This window comes from Pongo pygmaeus, chromosome 8 (genome assembly GCF_028885625.2).
Source record: "Pongo pygmaeus isolate AG05252 chromosome 8, NHGRI_mPonPyg2-v2.0_pri, whole genome shotgun sequence".
Taxonomy (NCBI): Eukaryota; Metazoa; Chordata; class Mammalia; order Primates; family Hominidae; genus Pongo; species Pongo pygmaeus.
The window spans coordinates 47,677,606-47,700,980 of NC_072381.2; the positions used below are offsets into that span (position 1 = coordinate 47,677,606).

The 23,375-nt window shown below is 47.3% G+C and overlaps 1 pseudogene; it reads right to left on the reverse strand.

Annotated features, from left to right (window-relative positions):
• Positions 1–5,290: 5,290 nt before the first annotated feature.
• On the reverse strand, positions 5,291–5,475 carry LOC129007050 (small nucleolar RNA U3; annotated as a pseudogene).
• Positions 5,476–23,375: the final 17,900 nt, after the last annotated feature.

The window sequence follows — 23,375 nt, forward strand, 5'->3', positions numbered from 1 at the left end:
AAATGAGGTAATAGTTGTTGGAGACAGTCTTCTCTGAATGCAAGACTGGTACTTTGGCCTGATTATGAACTTCCTGCCATCCTAAGGAGTCATCCCAGGTGTCCACTATATCTTTTTCAGCATTGAGTACCAGCACAGTCACATGTAGGCTTTCTCCCACAGTGAAGACTTGGCATCACTCAGAATGATGCCTAGGCCTTTTCCACACAGGTCCTAGGCCTTTTCCACACTGGGCTCACTTCACCAACTGGCAAATGCTTATCCACACCTGGTCCACCTGGACTACCTCCTTATCTGTAGCCCTTTCACCTCTGTGTCCATAGAAATGTCTTACCTAAGCTCTGAAATCTAAACATTCAGAGAGCACCTTGATGCTTGAGAGCATCTACACAGAGGTGAACCTTTAAGATCTATGGTTTAAAACAATTGAATTCCAAGATGTTGCCGCTTACAGACTGACCTGCCTGATTATTTCCTGTTGTTTATGTACATTGATTATTATCAAAAAGTTAATACTTTTTTTTTTTTTGAGACGGAGTCTCGCTTTGTCACCCAGGCTGGAGTGCAGTGGTGCGATCTCGGCTCACTGCAAGCTCTGCCTCCTGGGTTCACGCTATGCTCCTGCCTCAGCCTCCCGAGTAGCTGGGACTACAGGCGCCCACCACGGCGCCCGACTAATTTTTTTTTAAATTTTTAGCAGAGACGGGGTTTCACCGTGTTAGCCAGGATGGTGTTGATCTCCTGATCTCGTGATCCGCCCGCCTCGGCCTCCCAAAGTGCTGGGATTACAGGCGTGAGCCACTGCGCCCAGCCAAAAACTTAATAGTTTTTAATAAATATTGTCAGATTTTTTTTTTTTTTTTGAGACGGAGTTTTGCTCCTGTCACCCAGGCTGGAATGCAATGGCACGATCTTGGCTCATCACACCCTCCACCTCCCAGGTTCAAGCGATTCTCCTGCCTCAGCCTCCCGAATAGCTGGGATTAGAGGTGCCCACCACCAGGCCTGGCTAATTTTTGTATTTTTAGTAGAGATGGGGTTTCACTTTGTTGGCCAGGCTAGCCTCGAACTCCTGACCTCATGATCCACCCGCCTCGGCCTCTCAAAGTGCTGGGATTACAGGCGTGAGCCACCGCGCCTGGCCAATATTGTCAGTTTTAAAAAATAAGTTCCCCTCTAGAAACTACTCATCCATACAATTGGTTACAGGTTTGGAGCGTTACAGAGGTTTTTAAATCTTCTAGTTAGTAGTTCTTGAAAAATCACCTTACCTATTAAGCTGAGATTCCCCCTTCCCCCAGACAGTGCCATTAAGTAGGCAGGGATCACCAAGGTTCAGAGATGTCTCTTGCTCAAAGATCGTAGTATCTGTTAAATAGCAATAACCGTAGGTAACACATACTGCATTCTCACTATGCTTTGCACTATTCTACTTAATCCCACTGAAACCTCGTAACAACCCCGCAGTAGATACTACCACCATTTGGCGGAAAGAAACTGAGTCACCCAGCTTCTAGATGGCTGAGCTGAAAGTTGTATGGAGGCTGGAGGCCCCATCTGATTCCAGGGTCCGTTTTCATCTACTGCAATCTAGATCCTAGTGAGAAACGGGCTTTTCAGGCTGTCTCCTCCCTTTCCCATCTGGGAGGAGAATGAAGGAAGTGAGAAAGCCAAATGACCTGTCTAGTCAGTATAGACCCTGTCCAAATGTCACTTTTCTCCTTGAAGCGAGGTGCTCTAGGAGGCAGAGATAACCCAGGTGGGAAGAGGCACATTCAGCAGTCACCGCCTTGTCTGGTTAATTTTCATGACCAATATAGAAAAGTGCAACTTTGAGGCCGGGCGCAGTGGCTCACGCCTGTAATCCCAGCACTTTGGGAGGCCGAGGTGGGCAGATCACGAGGTCAGGAGATCAAGACCATCCTGGCTAACACGGTGAAACCCCATCTGTACTAAAAATACAAAAAATTAGCCGGGCGGGGTGGTGGATGCCTGTAGTCCCAGCTACTTGGGAGGCTGAGGCAGGAGCATGGCGTGAACCCGGGAGGCGGAGCTTGCAGTGAGCCGAGATGGCACCACTGCACTCCAGCCTGGGCGACAGCCAGACTCCATCTCAAAAAAAAAAAAAAAGAAAAGTGCAACTTTGAAGCTGCTCTGATGCTCACTGAAGTGAGCTACCACCAGGAAGGCTGGATCCCTAGGTTATTTGCAATTCTTTCAGAGAACTTGACAGTTCTTTCAAATAGCACTTTTTACTATGTATTAAATAGTGAAAGAAGGATTATGGGATACCTGAGCTTGGTGGTTACTTGCTTGAATTGGTTTCTTTGCCCAATAAAAGACCACAGCTTGCTTAGGTGGTAGTGGCCAGTGTTGGTGGAGTGGCTGCCCTTACTTTGCCCATTTCCGCAGCAGGCCAAGCAAGCAACTGAGGGACTCACTTGGATGTTAGTAAGCTAATTTCTAGCTCTTTCTTCACCCTTTTATTTATTTATTTTTTTTGAGGCGGAGTCTCACCCAGGCTAGAGTGCAGTGGCACGATCTGGGCTCACTGCAAACTCTGCCTGCCAGGTTCAAGCAATTTTCGGCTAATTTTTGTATTTTTATTTATTTACTTTTATTTATTTATTTTTGAGACGGAGTTTCCCTCTTCTCCCCCAGGCTGGAGTACAATGGTGTGATCTCGGCTCACTGCAACCTCCGCCTCCTGGGTTCAAGCGATTCTTTTGCCTCAGCCTCCTGAGCAGCTGGGATCACAGGCACCCACCACCATGCTAGCTAAAGTTTTTTTTTTTTTTTTTTTGGTATTTTTAATAGAGATGGGGTTTCGCCATGTTGGCCAGGGTTGTTTCAAACTCCTGACCTCAGGTGATCCGCCTGCCTCGGCCTCCAAAGCGCTGGGATTACAGGTGTGAGCTACTGCGCCCAGCCAATTTTTGTATTTTTAGTAGGGACAGGTTTTCACTATGTTGGCCATACTGGTCTGGAACTCCTGACCTCAAGTGATCTGCCTGCCTTGGCCTCCCAAAGTGCTGGGATTATAGGCAGGAATGAGCCACCGCACCTGGCCAGCTCTTTTTTCATTCTAAGTCATCATCTTTTAGTCTGATCGTGAGTTTTCCTACCAAAAACTGTGTACAGTTAGATGCCTTCATCTCTATGGAGCCTCAGGAGAGTCAGAAAACTTCATTTGGATCAAAATGTGCAAGGGACAGGACAGCATGCACCTTCTCTTTCTCTCTGCCTTTCTTTTTCTCTTATTAACTTACATTTTTTTAAAAAAAATTGTGGAATATTTTAAACATACAGAAAATTATAGATGTATAACAAATTTAACAGACATTTTGCTCTTTTATTGTTTTTGGACAAAAGATTACAGATAGGCCAGGTGTGGTGGCTCACGCCTATAATCCCAGCACTTTGGGAGGCCGAGGCGGGCAGATCACAAGGTCAGGAGTTTGAGAACAGCCTGGCCAACATGGTGAAACCCCATCTCTACAAAAAATACAAAAATTAGCCAGGTGTGGTGGCATGTGCCTGTGCCTGTAATCCTAGCTTTCGGGAGGCTGAGGGAGAAGAATCACTTGAACCGGGGAGGTGGAGGTTGCAGTGAGATTGTACTCCAGCCTAGGCAAAAGAGCAAGACTATCTCAAAAAAAAAAAAAAAATTATAGATAAACCAGTGCTCAGAGGTGCTTTTCGACTCTTTAAAAAGCATTACTGGGCCAGGCGCGGTGGCTCACACCTGTAATCTCAGCACTTTTGCAGGCTGAGGTGGGCGGATCACCTGAGGTCAGGAGTTCGAGATAAGCCTGACCAACACGGAGAAACCATGTCTCTACTAAAAATACAGAATTAGGCCGGTGTGGTGGCACATGCCTGTAATCCCAGCTACTTGAGAGGCTGAGACAGGAGAATCACTTGAACCCGGGAGGTGGAGGTTGTGGTGAGTGGAGATCACACCACTGCCCTCCAGCCTGGGAAACAAGAGCGAAACTCCATCTCAAAAAAAAAAATTGCCAGGCGCGGTGGCTCACGCCTGTAATCCCAACACTTTGTGAGGCCAAGGCGGGTGGATCACCAGAGATCGGGAGTTCGAGACCAGCCTGACCAACATGGAGAAACCCCGTCTCTACTAAAAACACAAAATTAACCAGGCATGGTGGCGCATGCCTGTAATCTCAGCTACTAGGGAGGCTGAGGCAGGAGAATCGCTTGAACCCGGGAGGTGCAGGTTGCGGTGAGCCAAGATCGTGCCATTGCACTCCAGCCTGGGCAACAAGAGTGAAACTGTCAAACAAAAGAAAAAGCATTACTGGCCAGGCGTCGCAGCGGCTCATGCCTGTAATCCCAGCACTTTGGGAGGCCGAGGCTGGCGGATCACAAGGTCAGGTGTTGGAGACCAGCCTGACCAACATGGTGAAACCCGTCTCTACTAAAAATAGAAAAATTAGCTGGGCGTGGTGGCAGGTGCCTGTAATTCCAGCTACTCGGGAGGCTGAGGCAGGAGAATCGCTTGAACCCGGGAGGTGGAGTTTGCAGTGAGCCGAGATTGAGCCACTGCACACTCCAGCCTGGGCAACAAGAGCGAGACTCAGTCTCAGAAAAAATAAATAAATAATAAAATAAAAAGCAGGCCGGGTGCGATGGCTCACACCTATAACACCAGCACTTTGGGAGGCCGAGGTGGGCGGATCACGAGGTCAGGAATTCGCGACCAGCCTGGCCAACATGGTGAAACCCCGTCTCTACTATAAATATAAAAATTAGTGGCCGGGGCAGTGGCTCACGCCTGTAATCCCAGCACTTTGGGAGGCTGAGGCGGGAGGATCACGAGATCAGGAGATCGAGACCATCCTGGCTAACATGGTGAAACCCCATCTCTACTAAAAATACAAAAAAAAAAAAAAATTAGCCGGGCGCAGTGGCGGGCGCCTGTAGTCCCAGCTACTCAGGAGGCTGAGGCAGGAGAATGGCGTGAACCCGGGAGGCGGAGCTTGCGGTGAGCCGAGATCGCATCACTGCTCTCCAGCCTGGGTGACAGAGGAAGACTCCGTCTCAGAAAAAAAAAAATTAGGCGTGGTGGTGCGCGTGTGTAATCCCAGCTGCTCCAGAGGTTGAGGCAGGAGAATCGCTTAAACACAGGAGGCGAAGGTTGCAGTGAGCCGAGATCATGCCACTGCACTCCAGCCTGGGCGACAGAGCAAGATTCTGTCTCGGAATAATAAATAAATAAAAATTAAAAAGCATTACTCTAAATATATTTTTTTACTTTGGTAACTCAAACCATTCAGCCTGTGTCCTCTCCCTCTCATTCCCCCACGGAGGAGAAGAAACATCAATGGCGAAAGCAACACCAAGAGCCGGCTTCACACTCAGGAGAAAACTGCATGTCCTGTCCTTTCCCGGGGCTCTACACGTTCACGGAAAGTACTCTAGTAGCAAACTATAGAAATGATCCCTGAAAGCCGCCTAATTTTTGAATGATAAAATATTTCTAAATTGGTCAGGCGCCGTGGCTCACGCCTGTAATCCCAGCACTTTGGGAGGCTGAGAAGGGTGAATCACCTAAGGTCAGGAGTTCGAGACCAGCCTGGCCAACATGACGAAACCCCCTCTCTACTAAAAATACAGGCCGGGTGTGGTGGCTCACGCCTGTAATCCCAGCACTATGGGAGGCTTGAGGCAGGTGGATCACCTGAGGTCAGGAGATCAAGACCAGCCTGGCCAACATAGTGAAACCCCGTGTCTACTAAAAATAGAAAAATCAGCTGGGCGTGGTGGCACACATCTGTAATCCCACCTACTCCGGAGGCTGAGGCAGAAGAATTGCTGGAACCCAGAAGGTGGAGGTTTTAGTGAGCTGAGATGGCTCTACTGCACTCCAGCCTGAGCCACAGAGCGAGACTCCTTCTCAAAAAAAAAAACAAAAAAAACAACTGAAGATAATTTTATACAGTCAGTGGGGAGTATTGAAGTTTCAGGATCAGAGATTTAATAAAATGTGTGGCCCTTTAGGTAAATATCTTTAAAGAATATTGTTTCAGGCAACGTAGTTTGTGTGTGGGTGTGTGCTGTCTTGACTTAGTTTTTAGGCTCTGGCTAAAAGCCAGTTAGTTCCTCTTCTTGAGCTGCCGATTATGTCTGCACCCCTAACCACCTCTGTTATCAGGCCCAAACACTCGGGACCATTATACACCCTAATCACTCCAGGGCCAGTTACCAGACTACTAGGGCCAGCCCCCATGCCCCTGAGCCCCCGGAAATTACTCAAATTAGTCAATCCCAAAACTGTTGGCCTTGCCTAACCCTTCTCTTCCTGCAAAAACCACAACAAAGGCTCTTCCGCAGTTCTGCCCTCAATCCCTCTGCCTAGTGACCCCTTCTGCTCCCGCTGAGTGGCCTTGTGTGAAGCCCCAGGGAAATCAGAGTACAAAACTAAAACTTGGGCCAACGTGGTGGCTCACGCTTGTAATCCCAGCACTTTGGGAGGCAGAGGCAGGCAAATCACTTGAGGCCAAGAGTTCAAGACCAGTCTGGCCAACATGGTGAAACCCTGGCTCTACTAAAAATACAAAAATTAGCTGGGCATAGTGGTGCGAGCGCCTGTAGTCCCAGGTACTCGGGAGGCTGAGGAGGGAGAATCGCTTGAAACCGGGAGGTGGAGGAGCAACCTCCTCTGGGAGGCTGGAGCGCCACTACTCTCCAGCCTGGGTGACGAGTGAAAGACTGTCTCAAACAAAAAACAAAAAACAAAAACACAAACTGTAAAACTTGTAAAACTGGTTTGTGACTCCTGTGCTGCATCTAACCTCACCATACTTCACCCAAGGTAACCTGTTTCGTTTGTGTTTTTGTTTTTGAGACAGAGTCTGGCTCTGTTACCCAGGCTGGAGTGCAGTGGCTCGATCTTGGCTCACTGCAGCCTCCACCTCCCAGATTCAAGCAATTCTCCCGCCTCCCAAGTAGCTGGGATTACAAGCATGTGCCACCAAGCCCAACTAATCTTTGTATTTTTAGTAGAGATGGGGTTCCACCATTGGTTGGCCAGGCTGGTCTCAAACTCCTGACCTCAAGTGATCCACCTGCCTCGGACCCCCAAAGTGCTGGGATTACAGGCATGAGCCACCGTGCCTGGCCAAATCTGAGCTTTTTATAAAATCTTCATCATAATGGTTCTTAATGTTGACTTTGAAGTTTTCTTCCCTCCTACAACAGAGTGTGGGGAAAAAAGATAGTTCATAAAGATCAGTTGATCTTTTTAAAATAATTTTTTTTTTTAAGACGGAGTCTTGCTCTGTCGCCCAGGTTGGAGTGCAGTGGCATGATCTCAGCTCACTGCAAGCTCCGCCTCCAGGGTTCACGCCATTCTCCTGCCTCAGCCTCCCGAGTGGCTGGGATTACAGGCGCCCACCACCATGCTCGGCTAATTTTTTGTATTTTTAGTAGAGACGGGGTTTCACCGTGTTGGCCAGGATAGTCTCGATCTCCTGACCTCGTGATCCGCCCACCTCAGCCTCCCAAAGTGCTGGGATTACAGGCGTGAGCCACTGCACCTGGCCTAAAATAATTTTTAATTGACAAATAATTGTACATATTCATGGGGTACATAGTGATGTTTTGATACATATAACATATAGTGATCAGGATAATTAACATCCATCATCTCAAATATCTATCATTTCTTTCTGTTGGGAACATTCAATATTTTTCTCCTAGCTATTTGAAACTATTATGGTGAACCACAGTCATCCTATGGCATAGAAAACCAGATAGCTGTACTTATGTATATCCTTTAGCAAATCTCTCCTTATCCTTCCTTTCCCCCTACCATTCCCTTTTTAAATTTTTTTCATTTTTTTTACTTTTTGGAGACAGGGTCTCACTTTTTCGCCCGGGCTGGAGTGCAATGGCGCGCAGTCTGGGCTCACTACAACCTCTGCCTCCTGAGCTCAAGCGATCCTCCCATCTCTGCCTCCAGAGTAGCTGGGACCACAGGCTCTCGCCAGCACGCCCCGCTAATATTTGTATTTTTCTTTTTATAGAGACACGTCTCGCTATGTTGCCCAGGCTGATCTCGAACTCCTGGGCTCAAGCAATCCATCCGTCTCCGTTTTCCAAAGTGCTGGGATTACAGGCGTGTGCTACCGCGCCCAGCCTTGTTTTTTAAAATTATTTTTTGTTGAAGGGTCTTACTGTGTAGCCCAGGATGGAGTGCAGTGGTGCGATCCCGGCTCACTGCAGCCTCGACCTCCCGGGCTCAAGCGATCTCTCCGTCCTCAGCCTCCCAAGTATCTGGGACCACAGGTGCGTGCCACCACCCCAGCTCCTTCCCAGTTTAACTGTGGTTAAAACTGGTGTGTGAAGACAATGAGAGAGACCCGCGAAAAATGAGAAACAAGGGATAGGGCTGACCTCTTTTGCGGACAAAGAAAAAGAAACCAAAGTTTCCTCAGAAAACTTAAGTTGCCTCACAGCCGCCTGGTATCAGGAAGCACTGAGCCCGCCCAACGCGGGATCCTCCCGGGGCAGGCCGCCTGAGGCCCACCCGGAGCAGGCGGGGCGGCCGCAGGACCACGTGGCCCAGAGCGCCCATCCAGCGCTGCCGGCGGCTGGTGGGTGCCGGGCGTGCCTGCTGCGCGGGGCGGGACGCGGACTCCCAGGCTCTGCGGAGAGCTGCTGCCAGCCGCCTCTGTTTTTTTCTTGAGACCTGGTTTGGCTCTGTGGCTCAGGCTGGAGTGCAGTGGCGTAATCACCGCTCACTGCAGCCTCAGCCTCCTCTCGCCTCAGCCGCTCCGGTAGCTGGGACCACCAGCGGGCGCCACCGCTGCCGGCTACATTTTTTGTATTTTTAGTAGAGACGTGGGTCTCGCCATGTTGGCTAGCCTGCTCCCGAACTCCGGAGCTCAAGCGATGCGCCCGCCTGGGCCTCCCAAAGTGCTGAGACTGCAGGCATGAGCCACCGCGCCCGGCAGAGAGCCTCTTTCGGCTCCTCCTTTCGCCTTTCCGGGCCCAGGCGTGTGCAGCTCTGTGGAGAAGGGTCCCCTCCCTCTGCGGGACGTCCTCGCTGCCGAGGTCAGAGGCGCGGAGAACATGAGACCCGAGGTGCGTTCCAGCATGTTCCTGCAGCCCTCCACTCCCTCCCGCGGTTGCGTAACGTCAGATCCCTGAAACACATCGCACATACGCGTGACTGGTGGTGTTTCTCCCTTTGAACCCTGATAGATACAGGAGGCCACTAACAGAGATAAGGAATTGTACCATGTACTCCATGCTTCAATAACTGGGTGCTTAGTGACAAGGCTGAGTTCTTACTGCCATCCTAACACCCGCAGCAGAAGTTAACCTACTATCTGAGAAGTGGTCAACTTTTCTGCCTTCGGGAAGACTTGGGGCTGGGCTGAGGGAGATAATCTAGAACTTTCATAGTGATCCCGTGTATATTTCCCCAGAATGATGGATTAGGGTATAGTGATTAAATATATAATGTATACTTTAATATACATTAAAAAGTTCTGGAAGGATGTACTTCAAAATGTTATCAGTGGTTTCTTCCATTTTTCCCGTTTGGAATATTGGAACAACCGACTATCTTATTTTAGCCCCTTCTCGTTCCTTCATTGCTTCTCCAAATTCAGGGGCCTCATTGGAGCAAACCTGTTTGCAGGTCATCTGGGCACCCTCTTGAAATAAATCGTCTCTCTTTGCTCTTACAGGTCTCAACTGCTTCTTACCAATGTTAATTCCAGTGACTACTATCAGAATCTGATGAGCAATCCACTCATCAGAGAAGCTGTTTCTACACTCTCCTGAATGACCATTTTATAGATGCTGGGAAAAAACTGTATTAAAGACTATGAGTTAGCTGGGCTTGGTGGCTCATGCCTGTAATCCCAGCATTTTGTGAAGCCAAGGCGGGAGCATCGATTGAGCCTAGCAGTTCAAGACCAACCTTGGCGGCATAAGCGAGACCCTATCTCTACAAAAAATTTTAAAATTAGCCAGGTGTGGTGGTGTGCACCTATAGTCTTAGCTACTTGGGAAGCTGAGGTGGGAGGATTACTTCAGCCTAGGAGGTTGAGGTTGCAGTGAGCTGGGATCACACCACTGCCCTTCAGCCTGGGTGACAGAGCAGGACCCTGTCTCTTAAAAAAAAAAAAAAGTCGTGGACTTTGTTATCCTTATGCATATGACTCATCAATATATCTATACTTCCATATAGAAAGAACACTTAGACCGGGCACAGTGACTCATGCCTGTAATCCCAGCACTTTGGGAGGCCAAGGCTGGCGGATCACTTGAGGCCAGGAGTTCAAGACCAGCCTGGCCAACATGGCAAAACCCTGTCTCTACTAAAAAATACAAAAATTAGCCTGGTATGGTGGCACACGCCTGTAATCCCTGCTACTCTGGAGGCTGAGGAATGAGAATAGTTTGAACCTGGGAGGTGGAGGTGGCAGTGAATCAAGATTGCTTCACTGCACTCCAGCCTGGGCGACAGAGTGAGACTCCATTTCAAGAAATAGATAACTGAGTAAATAAAATAAAATAAAAGAGAACACTTAGAAAGGAACATGCTATAGAAAACTAAAATTATAGATGTCAAAAATTTAATCTGTTATTTGTTACTGGAATATGTTCATCCTTGCACTTGGGACTAGACTTAGAGTATTTTAGAAATTGCAAACCAAATAATGAAGCTCCCATGCAGATCTGACTCAGAAAAACACAGAACACTGTGCGGAACACCATCCCTTTTCTCACCTTATACCCCTATTCTGCCTCCTCCATCCCTGGAAACAAGGCAACAGTCCTCTTTTGTGGTTACACGGTACCTTGCTTTAGACATTCTAACTGCCTTCATCCTCTCAAAAGTAGATAATTTAGGTAAGACTTAAGAAGTTTCATACTGCTGGCCGGACACGGTGGCTCACGCCTGTAATCCCAGCACTTTGGGAGGCCAAGGTGGGCGGATCACCTGAGGTTGGGAGTTCAAGACCAGCCTGACCAACATGGAGAAACCCCGTCTCTACTGAAAATACAAAAATTAGCTGGGTGTAGGAAATATATATATTTCCATAAAGCATTGAGTCTTCTGTTTAATCACATCAGTAGGAATCTGAAAGCAATTTTGGATTTTTTTTTTTTTTTTTGAGATGGAGTCTTGTTCTGTCACCCAGGCTGGTGTGCTATGGTGCAATCTTGGCTCACTGCAACCTCCACCTCCCGGGTTCGAGCGATTCTCCTGCCTCAGCCTCATGAGTAGCTGGGACTACAGGTGCGTGCCATCATGCCCAGCTAATTTTTGTATTTTTAGTAGGGATGGGGTTTCACCATGTTGGCCAGGATGGTCTTGATCTCTTGACTTCACGGTCCGCCCGCCTTGGCCTCCCAAAGTGCTGGGATTACAGACATGAGCACCGCACCTGGCTAATTTTGGAATTTTCTACAAAAAAATTAGATTTTGTTTCTGCTGCCATAAATATTAATTATTCCTACTCAAAAGCCTGGCAGCTGTCTGCCCACTGCTGTGTAGAACATATTTATGTGATCACTACTTCGCATGGTAACTCTGAGAGATGGGTGGTTTTATCTCTCGGAGGGACTTGTCCAATGTCATAGAAATACATTATACAGCCAGACTTCATTGTACAAGGCCCAGATATGCATGGATTTCGCTTACCATGGTTTTGTTAAGTAACATCAGTCTCCGAACAACAGGGTTCAAATATCAGTTACTATAGTGTATTAAGTATGAGCAATTACATAAAATATAAACTTGATTGCCAGCTCGTCAGTGTACAAAGCACTGTGTGAATAACAAATGTACATGATCAGTGACAAGTTGCGTAATTTCTTTGAAAGTCTGTTATTTCGTTCACTCATGCACAGAAAGGCATGTGGTTGTGTTGCTTCTTGTCTCCCACCATACCGGGCCTCTTGGTAGGCTTTTACGAAGAAAACTAATTCTCAATATTTCTTTCTTTCTCTTTTCTTTTTTTTGTTGTTGTTGTTGGGGGACGGAGTCTCACTCTGTCACCCAGGCTGGAGTGCAATAGTGTAATCTCAGCTCACTGCAAACTCTGCCTCCCGGTTCCAAGTGATTCTCCTGTCTCAGCCTCCCAAGTAGCTGAGCCTACAGGCGCCCACCACCACACCTGGCTAATTTTTGTATTTTTAGTAGAGACAGGGTTTCACCATGTTGACCAGGCTGGTCTCAAACTCCTGACTTCAGGTGATTTGCCCAACTTGGCCTCCCAAAGTGCTGGGATTATAAGTGTAAGCCACTGCGCCTGGCCTCAATATTTCTAATGTATTAAATTACATAGTACCAGATAAATATTAGTTTTACTATTTTCATTTCCCTGTACATTTAAAACTGAAAGAGTTTTTAATGTTTTGGCAAAAAATTTTGAAAGTCACAGAACAATCATAATTTTTCTCGTTGATCATTAAGATTGCTTTGCATGGTATCAGCTTGTATGTTCACTTTTACAGTCTTACACTACTTTGTACTTATGGTACGGTACTTATGGTACTTTTTACTGGGCAAAGCAAGGAGACACACACATGCATACACGCATAGCAAATAAATCAGTCTGGCTTGAGAGGAAGATGGTTAGAATAGGACCCGGGCACAGTGGGTTTCTGTGCAGCTATTCGCCATTTAGGCAACTTTTCCAAAGTTGCTTAGCTTAGCTTCCCCGGGATGAGTTTTCTGGACTGCAAAATAATGGGTCTTTTTTTTTTTTTTGAGACAGAGTCTCGCTCTGCCGCCCAGGCTGGAGTGCAGTGGCACCACCTCAGCTCACTGCAAGCTCTGCCTCCCGGGTTCACACCATTCTCCTGCCTCAGCCTCCCGAGTAGCTGGGACTACAGGCGCCCGCCACCACGCCCAGCTAATTTTTTGTATTTTTAGTAGAGACGAGGTTTCACTCTGTTAGCCAGGATGGTCTCAATCTCCTGACCTCGTGATCTGCCCGCCTCAGCCTCCCAAAGTGCTGGGATTACAGGCGTGAGCCACCGTGCCCGGCTATAATGGGTCTTAACTGGGACTCTTTCTCTTCTATCCCAGCCAGTCTGACTTCTGCCAGCCAGGCCTAACTTTCATCCCCTAAGAGAGAGAGGGTCACTTGATTCAATATACAACGAAGTAATGAATACTGAATCTATAAGTAAGTCTACCGATATCTGTAAAAGCAGTGAAAAGCAATTTGGTTTCCTGAAAATGTTAACTATAAGTATTATTTCCTATCAGTTTGCTGATTTCCTATAAGTTGGCTGACTTAGCCACAAAGTTAAGTTTTCTTTCATCTTGACCACACCTGACAGGCCTGTTTCCATGGCTGGGATCCTCTCCCCATGGTTCTTTCTGGTGCTGAAATGCACTTGGGCAACCATACCCCTTAAATGTGCCTTTATGGGTTAGATGTGGTGGCTCATGTCTGTAATTCCAGCACTTTGGGAGGCTAAAGCAGAAGAATTACTTGAGGTCAGTTTGAGACCAGCCTGGGCAACATAGTGAGACCCCCGCCTCCCCCTCGATCTCTTTAAAAAAATGTTTTTGGCCGGGCACGGTGACTCATGCCTATAATCCCAGCACTTTGGGAGGCCGAGCCAGATGGATCACCTGAGGTTGGGAGTTTGAGACCAGCCTGGCCAACGTGGAAAAACTCCCGACTCTACTAAAAATACAAGATTAGCGGGGAGTGGTGGCGCTTGCCTGTAATCCCAGCTATTCAGGAGGCTGAGGCAGGAGAATCGCTTGAACCCGGGAGACAGAGGTTGCAGTGAGCCGAGATGGCGCCATTGCACTCCAGCATGGGCAACAAGAGCGAAACTCCGTCTCAAAAAAAAAGTATTTATGGTTATAAAATCTGAGAGGATAGCTGGGTGTGGTGGCACATACCTGTAGTCTCAGCTACTCAGGAGGCTGAGGCAGGAGACTCGCTTGAACCCGGGAGGCGGAGGTTGCAGTGAGTCAAGATGATGCCACTGCACTCCAGCCTGTGTGCACAGTAAGACTCTGACTCGAAAAAAACAAAAACAGAGGATGTAAAAAATTTCACTTTTGCTTTATTTTTTAACATTTGAAATATTTATAAAATATGGAAGTTCTTTCTAAGGACTATTTCAACTTGCTTGTGTCCTTCCTTCAGGCAGGGGCCTTCCCAGCTGTACTGGATGCAGCAGTAACTAAGCTGAAATTGGTCGTTGCCCTTGATTACTGGTGAACAACAAAGCAATTTCCCCTTGTTAAATAAAACAGGATAATTTAATTCAAAATACATGTGGGGCCAGGTGCAGTGGCTCACGCCACTTTGGAGGCTGAGGCAGGTAGATCATTTGAGGTCAGGAGTTCAAGACCAGCCTGGCCAACATGGTGAAGCCCCACCACCCCCCCCCCCCCCAGCAGTAGTGGCATGTGCCTGTAATCCCAGCTACTCGGGAGGCTGAAGCAGGAGAATCGCTTGAACCTGGGAGGTGGAGGTTGCAGTGAGCCATGATTGCACCACTGCACTCCAGTCTGGGCGATAGAGTGAGACCCTGCCTCAAAAAAAAAATAAAAAGGCCGGGCATGGTGGCTTACGCCTGTAATCTCACCACTTTGAGAGGCCAAGGCGGGTGGATCACCTGAGGTCAGGAGTTCAAGACTAGCCTAACCAACATGGTGAAACTCTGTCTCTACTAAAAATACAAAAATTAGCTGGGTGTGGTGGCGGGCGCCTGTAATCCCAGCTACTTGGGAGGCTGAGGCATGAGAGTCGCTTGAACCCGGGAGGTGGAGAAGGTTGCAGTGAGCTGAGATCATGCCATTTCACTCCAGCCTGGATGGCAGCCTGAGACTATCTCAAAAAAAAAAAAAAAAAAAAGAAAAAGAAAATACATGTGGGCCGGGCATGGTGGCTGACGCCTGTAATCCTAGCATTTTGGGAGGCCAGGTGGGCCTATCACTTGAATTCAGTGGTTTGAAACCAGCCTGGCCAACCAATAGTGAAACCCTGTCTCTAATACAAATTTAAATATAAGCCAGGCATGGTGGTGTGTGCCTGGAGTCCCAGTTACTTGGGAGGCTGAGGCAGGAGAATCACTAGAACCCAGCAGGGAGGCTGAGGCAGCAGAATCACTAGGATCCAGGAGGCGGAGGTTGCAGCGGGCCGAAATCGCACCACTGCACTCCAGCTTGGGTGACAGAGGAGACTCTGTCTCAAAAAAAAAAAAAAGAAACCAAAACCAAAAAAAACACAAAACACATGTGAACATGTGCTCACTTCAGCAGCATATATAGTAAGATTAAAATGCACATGAACTCTTACAGAAAAAATATTTCTAGTAGTCAGCAAATACTGAAAATTTATTGAGCTCTGTGCCTGATGGTATAGAAGGTAAGAAGAATTAAACTGTTCTGTCCTTGCTTTTATTTATTTTTTAACGTGTTGGATACCAGCATCCTTGCTTTGTTTTTTTTTTTTTTTGAGACAGAGTCTCGCTCTATCGCCCGGGCTGGAGTGCAGTGGCGCGATGTTGGCTCATTGCAACCTCTGCCTCCTGGGTTCACGTGATTCTTCTGACTCAGCTTCCAGAGTAGCTGGGATTACAGGCGTGCACCACCATGACCAGCTAATTTTTTATATTTTTAGTAGAGACAGGGTTTCACCATGCTGGCCAGGCTGGTCTCAAACTCCTGACCTCGTGATCTGCCCGCCTCGGCCTTCCAAAGTGCTGGGATTACAGGCATGAGTCACCGCGCCTGGCCAGCATCCTTGCTTTTTAGAGCACTTACTGCCAAGCTGAGGGATAAGTCAGATATTATACATTTTCAGAAAAGAAGACATATACAGGAGCTGCATGTAACTGGAAACAAACAGAATATTTGAGAATTGAAAAGTTTGATTAAATCACACAACAATGAAATATAAAGACTAATATAAAAATAGCACATTTCCAATCAATCCTTATCTGAAATAAATGTATATTGTGCACCTGTTAGGAACCCTATACCATACTAAAAACTAAATTAAAACCAACCACATTAAGCCCTTGAGGCAAAGTCAGAGCAAACCCTCCTGATGCCTATGGAGCAGCGCTCCTTCACCCTGTTTCAGATATCAAGTCCCTGTGCTGTTCATAAATGAGACAACCTTACAATAAGCTGCTTTCAATTCACAGACATTGGGTCAATGCCTTTGGTGTGAAGTCATCCATGTTAGGGTACAATTTCATGATTCGACAAATGGAGTTAGAGTAAGCTCCCTATGTCTCCCTTCTGAGAAATTTTGCATCGACAGAGTAAAAGTGGATGGATAGCATATTAGGAGGCTGCACTTTTCTTCTATACTTTTTTTTTTTTTTAGGCAGAGTCTCTGTTGCCTAGCCTGGAGTGCAGTGACGCAATGTTGGATCACTGTAACCTCTGCCTCCTGGGTTCAAGCGATTCTACTGCCGCAGCCTCCTGAGTAGCTGGGATTACAGGCATGTGCCACCACGCCTGGCTAATTTTTGTATTTTTAGTAAAGTTGGGGTTTCACCATGTTGGCCAGGCTAGTCTCGAACTCCTGACCTCAGGTGATCCACTCACCTCAGCCTCCCAGAGTGTTGGGATTACAGGCATGAGCCACTGCACCCGGCCTCTTCTATACATATTAGTAAAACTCCCACAGCATACTGCAGCATATTGTGAAATAACAGAATAATAAGCAAGGCTTGTCAGATAAAGGGGTTCCAACCCTTCAGGGCAAGTCAAGAAAGGCAGTACCTTAGCACACAGACTGAGCAACAGGTCAGGTTTAAGATAGGACTTCCATTGTTCTGTCTCAGACTAGAGCTCATTGTATGATACAGGGGCCATGCAGAGTTGTTGAGCACCTGAAATGTGGTTAGTTTGGCCAGGTGCGGTGGCTCACGCCTATAATCCCAGCACTCTGGGAGGCCAAGGCTGGTGGATGACGTGATCAGGTGATCGAGACCATCCTAGTTAACATGGTGAAACCATGTCTCTACTAAAAATACAAAAAATTAGCCAGGCGTGGTGTCACGCACCTGTAGTCCCAGCTACTCGGGAGGCTGAGGCAGGAGAATCACTTGAACCTGGGAGGCAGAGGTTGCACTGAGCCGAGATCGTGCCACTGCACTCCAGCCTGGGTGACAGAGTGAGGTTCTGTCTGGAAAAAAAAAAAGAAATGTGGTTAGTGCCACTGAGAGGCTTTTTACTTTATTGTATTGTATTATTTTTTGAGCCAGGGTCTTGCTTTGTCTGTAATCTCAGCACTTTGGAAGGCTGGGGTGGGTGGATCACCTGAGGTTGGGAGTTCGAGACCAGCTTGGTCAACATGGTGAAACCCCGTCTCTACTACAAATACAAAAATGAGCCAGGTGTGGTGGTGTGCGCCTGTAATCCCAGCTACTAGGGAGGCTGAGGCAGGAGAATTGCTTGAACACAGGAGGTAGAGGTTGCAGTGAGCCAAGATGGTGCCACTGCACTCCAGCCTGGGCAACACAGCAAGACTCCGTCTCAGATAAAAAAACAACAATAAACTTCACTGTATGTATATACCACATTTTGTTCATCCATTCATCTAACCAGTGGACACTTGACTCACCTCTATCTTTTGACTATTGTGAATAATGCTGCTATGAACATGAACATACAGTATCTGAGTTTCTGCTTTGAATTCTTTTGCATATAGACCCAAAAGTGGTATTGCTGGATTGTATGTATGGTAATTCTATTTTGTTTCCTGAGGATCTACCAGAACTGTTTTCCGTAGTGGCTGCACCATTTTACATTTCTATCAACAGTACATAGAGCTGACATTTCTTCATGTCCTTGCCTTAAATTTAAAAACAAATACTCATTCAGTTATTAGAAGACTTTTTTTTTTCTTTTGAGACAGAGTTTTGCTCTTGTTGCCCAGGCTGGAGTGCAATGGAGTGATCCTGGCTCACTGCAACCTCTGCCTCATGGGTTCAAGCGATTCTCCTGCCTCAGCTTCCTTAGTAGCTGGGATTACAGGCGCCCACCACCACACCCAGCTAATTTTTTGTATTTTTAATAGAGAAAGGGTTTCACTATGTTGGCCAGGCTGGTCTTGAACTCCTGACCTCAGGCGATCCACCCGCCTCAGCCTCCCAAAGTGCTGGGATTACAGGCATGAGCCACTGTGCCCGGCCTAGAAGACTTTTAAGTATGTTTAGAACAACTTGGGTATGTGAATCTACTTTTTCAACTATTATTTTATTTTATTTTTGAGACGGAGTGTTGCTTTGTCGCCAGGCTGGAGTGCAGCGGCCTGATCTCGGCTCACTGCAACCTCAACCTCCAAGGTTCAAGCGATTATCCTGCCTCACCTTCCCGAGTAGCTGGGACTACAGGCACCCACCACCATGTCCAGCTAATTTTTGTATTTTTAGTAGAGACGGGGTTTCACCATATTGGCCAGGATAGTCTCGCTCTCTTGAACTCGTGATCTGCCCGCTTCGGGCTCCCAAAGTGCTGGGATTACAGGCTTGAGCCACTGCACCTGGCGTCAACTATTATTTTTTATGGATTCTAAATAAAAATTAAGTATACCCAGGAAAATATAGCATATGCATTGAGATGTGCTGTAATACCAGGTTTCAAAGACTTAATACAGAAAAAAAGAATGTCAAATGTCTCATGGATAACTTTATTAATCACATGTGAAATATAATATTTTGGATATATTGAATCAAATAAAATATTAACACGAATTTCACCCGTTTCTTTTTACTTTTATAAATGCAGCTAGTATCAGTTTTTTGTTTTTTTTTTTGAGACAGAGTCCTGCTCCGTCGCCCAGGCTAGAGTGCAGTGGCGCGATCTCGGCTCACCACAACCTCCGCCTCCTGGGTTCAAGCAATTGTCCTGCCCCAACCTATGGAGTAGCTGGGATTACAGGCATGCGCCACCATGCCTGGCTAATTTTATATTTTTAGTAGAGACAGGGTTTCTCCATGTCAGTCAGGCTAGTCTTGAACTCCCGACCTCAGAGGATCCACCCACCTCTGCCTCCTACAGTGCTGGGATTACAGGCGTGAACCACTGTGCCTGGCTGGCTTATCTATTTCTATGATCTATTCTACAGCACTGCTACAGAGGTAGCCTCCACTCACACCACATAATTATGAAAGCCATCAGATTCTGGAGGACAGACTCCTTTCCAAGTTGCAATTGTTGTAAGTCAAGTAATCCCTCTTCTCCCTCTTTTCTGCCCTTAACATGCATATGCATCTTCCTTTTATTACTGGATTCCCTGAATGGAAACATCTGTCCACTATTACTGCAGAAGGCTGGGCTGTCCCATGGTGACTGTCTGGTGTCCAGGCTTGAGTAACCTATTTTCTGTTTTGTTGGTTGTCCTGTATAGTGTTGATTAATTTCTGTGTCTGGAGAAGTCTAGAAGTAGGGGATGGGGTCGGGTGATGCTGACAACACCAAGAAAAGCTCAGGAGATGTGTCAATGTGTTTGCAGAGTCTAAAGAGATACCTTACTTCCTTCTCTTTTGATTTGACAATGCCGCCTTACCAAAACTTTTCCTGTTCCTCCTGCAGATTTGTGGTTTTTATTTTTTATAGAGACAGGGTCCCACTGTGTTGCCCAGGCTGGTCTCAAACTCCTGGGCTTAATTGATCCTCCTGCCTCGGCCTCCCAATGTGCTAGGATTATAGGTGTAAGCCACCACACTCAGCCACATTTGGGGTTTTTAATTTTATATTTATTTTAATTAATTATTTTGACATAGAGTCTTACTCTGTTGCCCAGGCTGTAGTGCAGTGGCATGATCATGGCTCACTGTAGCCTCAATGTCCTGGGCTCAGGTGATCCTTCCACCTCAGCCTCCTGAGTAGCTGGGACCACCAGCACTTGCTACCACACCTAGCTAATTTTTTTGTATGTTTTTTGTAGAGACGGGTTTTAGCCATGTTCCCAGCCTGTTTTAGCTTATTAAAAAAAAAATTTTTTTTTTTGAGAAGGAGTTTTGCTCTTGTTGCCCAGGCTGGAGTGCCGTGGCACGATCTCGGCTCACCGCAACCTCCGCCTCCCAGGTTCAAGCAATTCTCTGCCTCAGCTTCTTGATTAGCTGGGATTACAGGCGCCTGTCATCACACCAGGATAATTTTTGTATTTTTTGTAGAGACAGGGTTTCACCATCTTGGCCAGGCTGGTCTTGAACTCCTGACCTCATGATCCACCTGCCTCAGCCTCCCAAAATGCTGGGATTACAGGCGTGAGCCACCGCACCCAGCCTAAATTTTTTTTTAGAGATAGGGTCTCACTACGTTGCTTAGGCTGGTCTTAAACTTCCAGGCTCAAGTGATTCTCTCACCACAGCCTCCTGAGTAGCTGGGATTACACGCATCAGCCCCTGTGCCTGGCTACATCTGTGGTTCTTTTTTTTTTTTTTTTTTTTTTTGAGGCGGAGCCTCCCTATATTGCAATGGCACGATCTCAGCTCACTGCAACGTCTGCCTCTCAAGTTCAAGCGATTGTCTCACCTCTGCCTCCCCAGTAGCTGAGACTACAGGCTTGCGCCACTACGCCCAGCTAATTTTTGTATTTTTTTTTTTTTTTTGAGACAGAGTCTCGCACTGTTACCTAGGCAGTGGCACTGCAACCTCTGCCTCCCAGGTTCAAGCGATTTTCCCACCTCAGCCTGCCGAGTAGCTGGGATTACAGGCACCTGCCACCATGCCTGGCTAATTTTTTTTTTTTTTTGAGGCGGGGTCGTGCTGTGTTGCCCAGGCTGGAGTGCAGTGGTGCAATCTTGGCCCACTGCAAGCGCCGCCTCCCGGGTTCATGCCATTCTCCTGCCTCAGCCTCCCGAGTAGCACTTTGGGAGGCTGAGGTGGGCAGATCACCTGAGGTCAGGAGTTTGAGACTAACCTGGCGAACATGACAAAACCCCGTCTCTACTAAAAATAAAAAAATTAGCTGGGTGCAGTGGCTCACGTCTGTAATCCCAGCACTTTGGGAGGCCAAAGCAGGAGGATCACTTAAGCTCAGGAGTTCGAGACCAGCCTGGGCAACATGGTGAAACCTCGTCTCTACTAAAAATGCAAAAATGAGCCAGGCGTGGTGTCGTGCACCTGTAGTCCCAGCTACTTGGGAGGATGAGGCAGGAGAATCGCTTGAACCTGGGAGGCAGAGGTTGCAGTGAGTTGAGATCACGCCCCGGCACTCCAGCCTGGACGACAGAGCAAGCTTGACTCAGTGTCCAAAAAAAAAAAAAAAGAAATGTTTGTTTTGGCCAGATGCAGTGGCTCACAGCTGTAATCCCAGCACTTTGGGAGGCCGATGCGGGAGGAGGATCACTTGAACCCAGGAGTTAGAGATCAGCCTAGGTAACATAGCAAGTCTGTGTCTCTCCAAAAAAATTTAAAAATCAGCTGGGTGTGGCTGGGCATGGTGGCTCAATCCTGTAATCCCAGCACTTTGGGAGGCAAAGACAGGCAGATCACTTGAGATCAGGAGTTCAAGACCAGCCTGGCCAATACGGTGAAACCCCGTCTCTACTAAAAATCCAAAAATTAGCCAGGCGTGGTGGCATGAGCCTGTAGTTCCACCTACTTGGGAGGCTGAGGCAGGAGAATCGCTTGAACTTGGGAATCGGAGGTTGCAGTGAGCTGAGATTGTGTCACTGCACTCCAGCCTGGGCGTTGCAATGAGACTCCCATCTCAAAAAAAAAAAAAAAAAAAAGGCCAGGCACGGTGGCTCACGCCTGTAATCCGAGCACTTCGGGAGGCCAAGAAGGACAGATCATGAGGTGAGGAGTTTGAGACCAGTCTGGCCAACATAGTGAAACCCCCTCTCTACTAAAAACACAACAAGCTAGCTGGGTGTGGTGGTGTGCGCCTGTAATCCCAACTACTCCAGAGGCTGAAGCAGGAGAATCGCGTGAACCTGGGAGGTGGAGGTTGCAATGAGCCGAGATCGCGCCATTGCACTCCAGCCCGGGAGACAGTGCGAGACACCATCTCAAAAAAAAAAAAAAGAAAAAAAAATCAGCTGGGTGTGGTGGTGACCCCCTGTCGTCCCAGTTACTGGGAGGCTGAGAGGCTGAGGTGGTAAGATTGCTTGAGCTGAGGTCAAGGCTGCAGCGAGCTGAGATCCTGCCACTGCACTTCTGCCTAGGGGATGGTGCAAGACCCTGTCTCAAAGAGAGTAAAAAAAAAAAAAAAGAAAAATTTATTTTGATTTCTCATTAGAGTATAGGCTCTGAAGTTTCATTTGTGCATGAGTTACGTATCCTTCATATATAAATATAAGTGTATCTATATTGGCCGTGTCTACCAGTCAGACTACCAAAGGCATACATATGGTGGAATGATGATTTGCTGTTTCAGTGACTGCATATATTCCTGTGAACTAGTTATTATTCGGGGCTATTAGTTGCTGCACTGAGACATCACACCTTTGAAACCATGGGGTGTCTTAGTAGACTTGTTAGAGGGCTTGTTATACCATTTGGACTTATGGCTGGTGATTTTGGGGAGGGTCCAAGGACAGGACTGTGTTTTGGATTGGGTGTTGTACTAACACAGGGGCAACTCAGAGATTATTTTAACAATTTTAGGTGGGGCGCGGTGGCTCACGCCTGTAATCCCAACACTCTGGGAGGCCGAGGCAGGCGGATCACTTGAGATCAGGAGTTTGAGACCAGCCTGGCCAACCTGGTGAAACCCCATCTCTACTAGGTGGCAGGTGCCTGTAATCCCAGCTATTTGAGAGGCTGAGGCAGGAGAATTGCTTGAACCTGGGAGGCAGAGGTTGCAGTGAGCCGAAATTGTGCCACTTCACTCCAGCCTGGGCGACAGAGCAAGACTCCTTCTCAAAAAGAAAAAAAATTTTTTTTTAATCCAGAAAGCAGGAGGAATAGAGAGGAGCTAAAGCTGTCATTGGAGAAAAAGCAGTAACTACTCATGCTAGCTGAAGAAGGGATGTTTATTCTTCTGTGTGTGTTGTTGCGCAGTGCCAGTTTTTATTTATGCAGGCAAGAGCACCGATCGGAATTATTTCTCCTTCTCTCAGTCACAGAGAGAACTCGTTTGATATCAATTTTCTGTGAACTTGTTTGTGTTCATCAAGTAATCCAGGCCAGCTACCGTGGTTCTCAGGGCTTTTCTTTTTTTTTTTGGGACAGAGTCTCGCTATTGTTGCCCAGGCTGGAGTGCAATGGCGAGATCTCGGCTCACAGCAACCTCTGCCTCCCGGGTTCAAGCTATTCTCCTGCCTCAGCCTCCCGAGTAGCTGGGATCACAGGCATGTGCCACCACACCCAGCTAATTTTGTATTTTTAGTAGAGATGGAGTTTCACCATGTAGGCCAGGCTGATCTTAAACTCCTGATCTCAG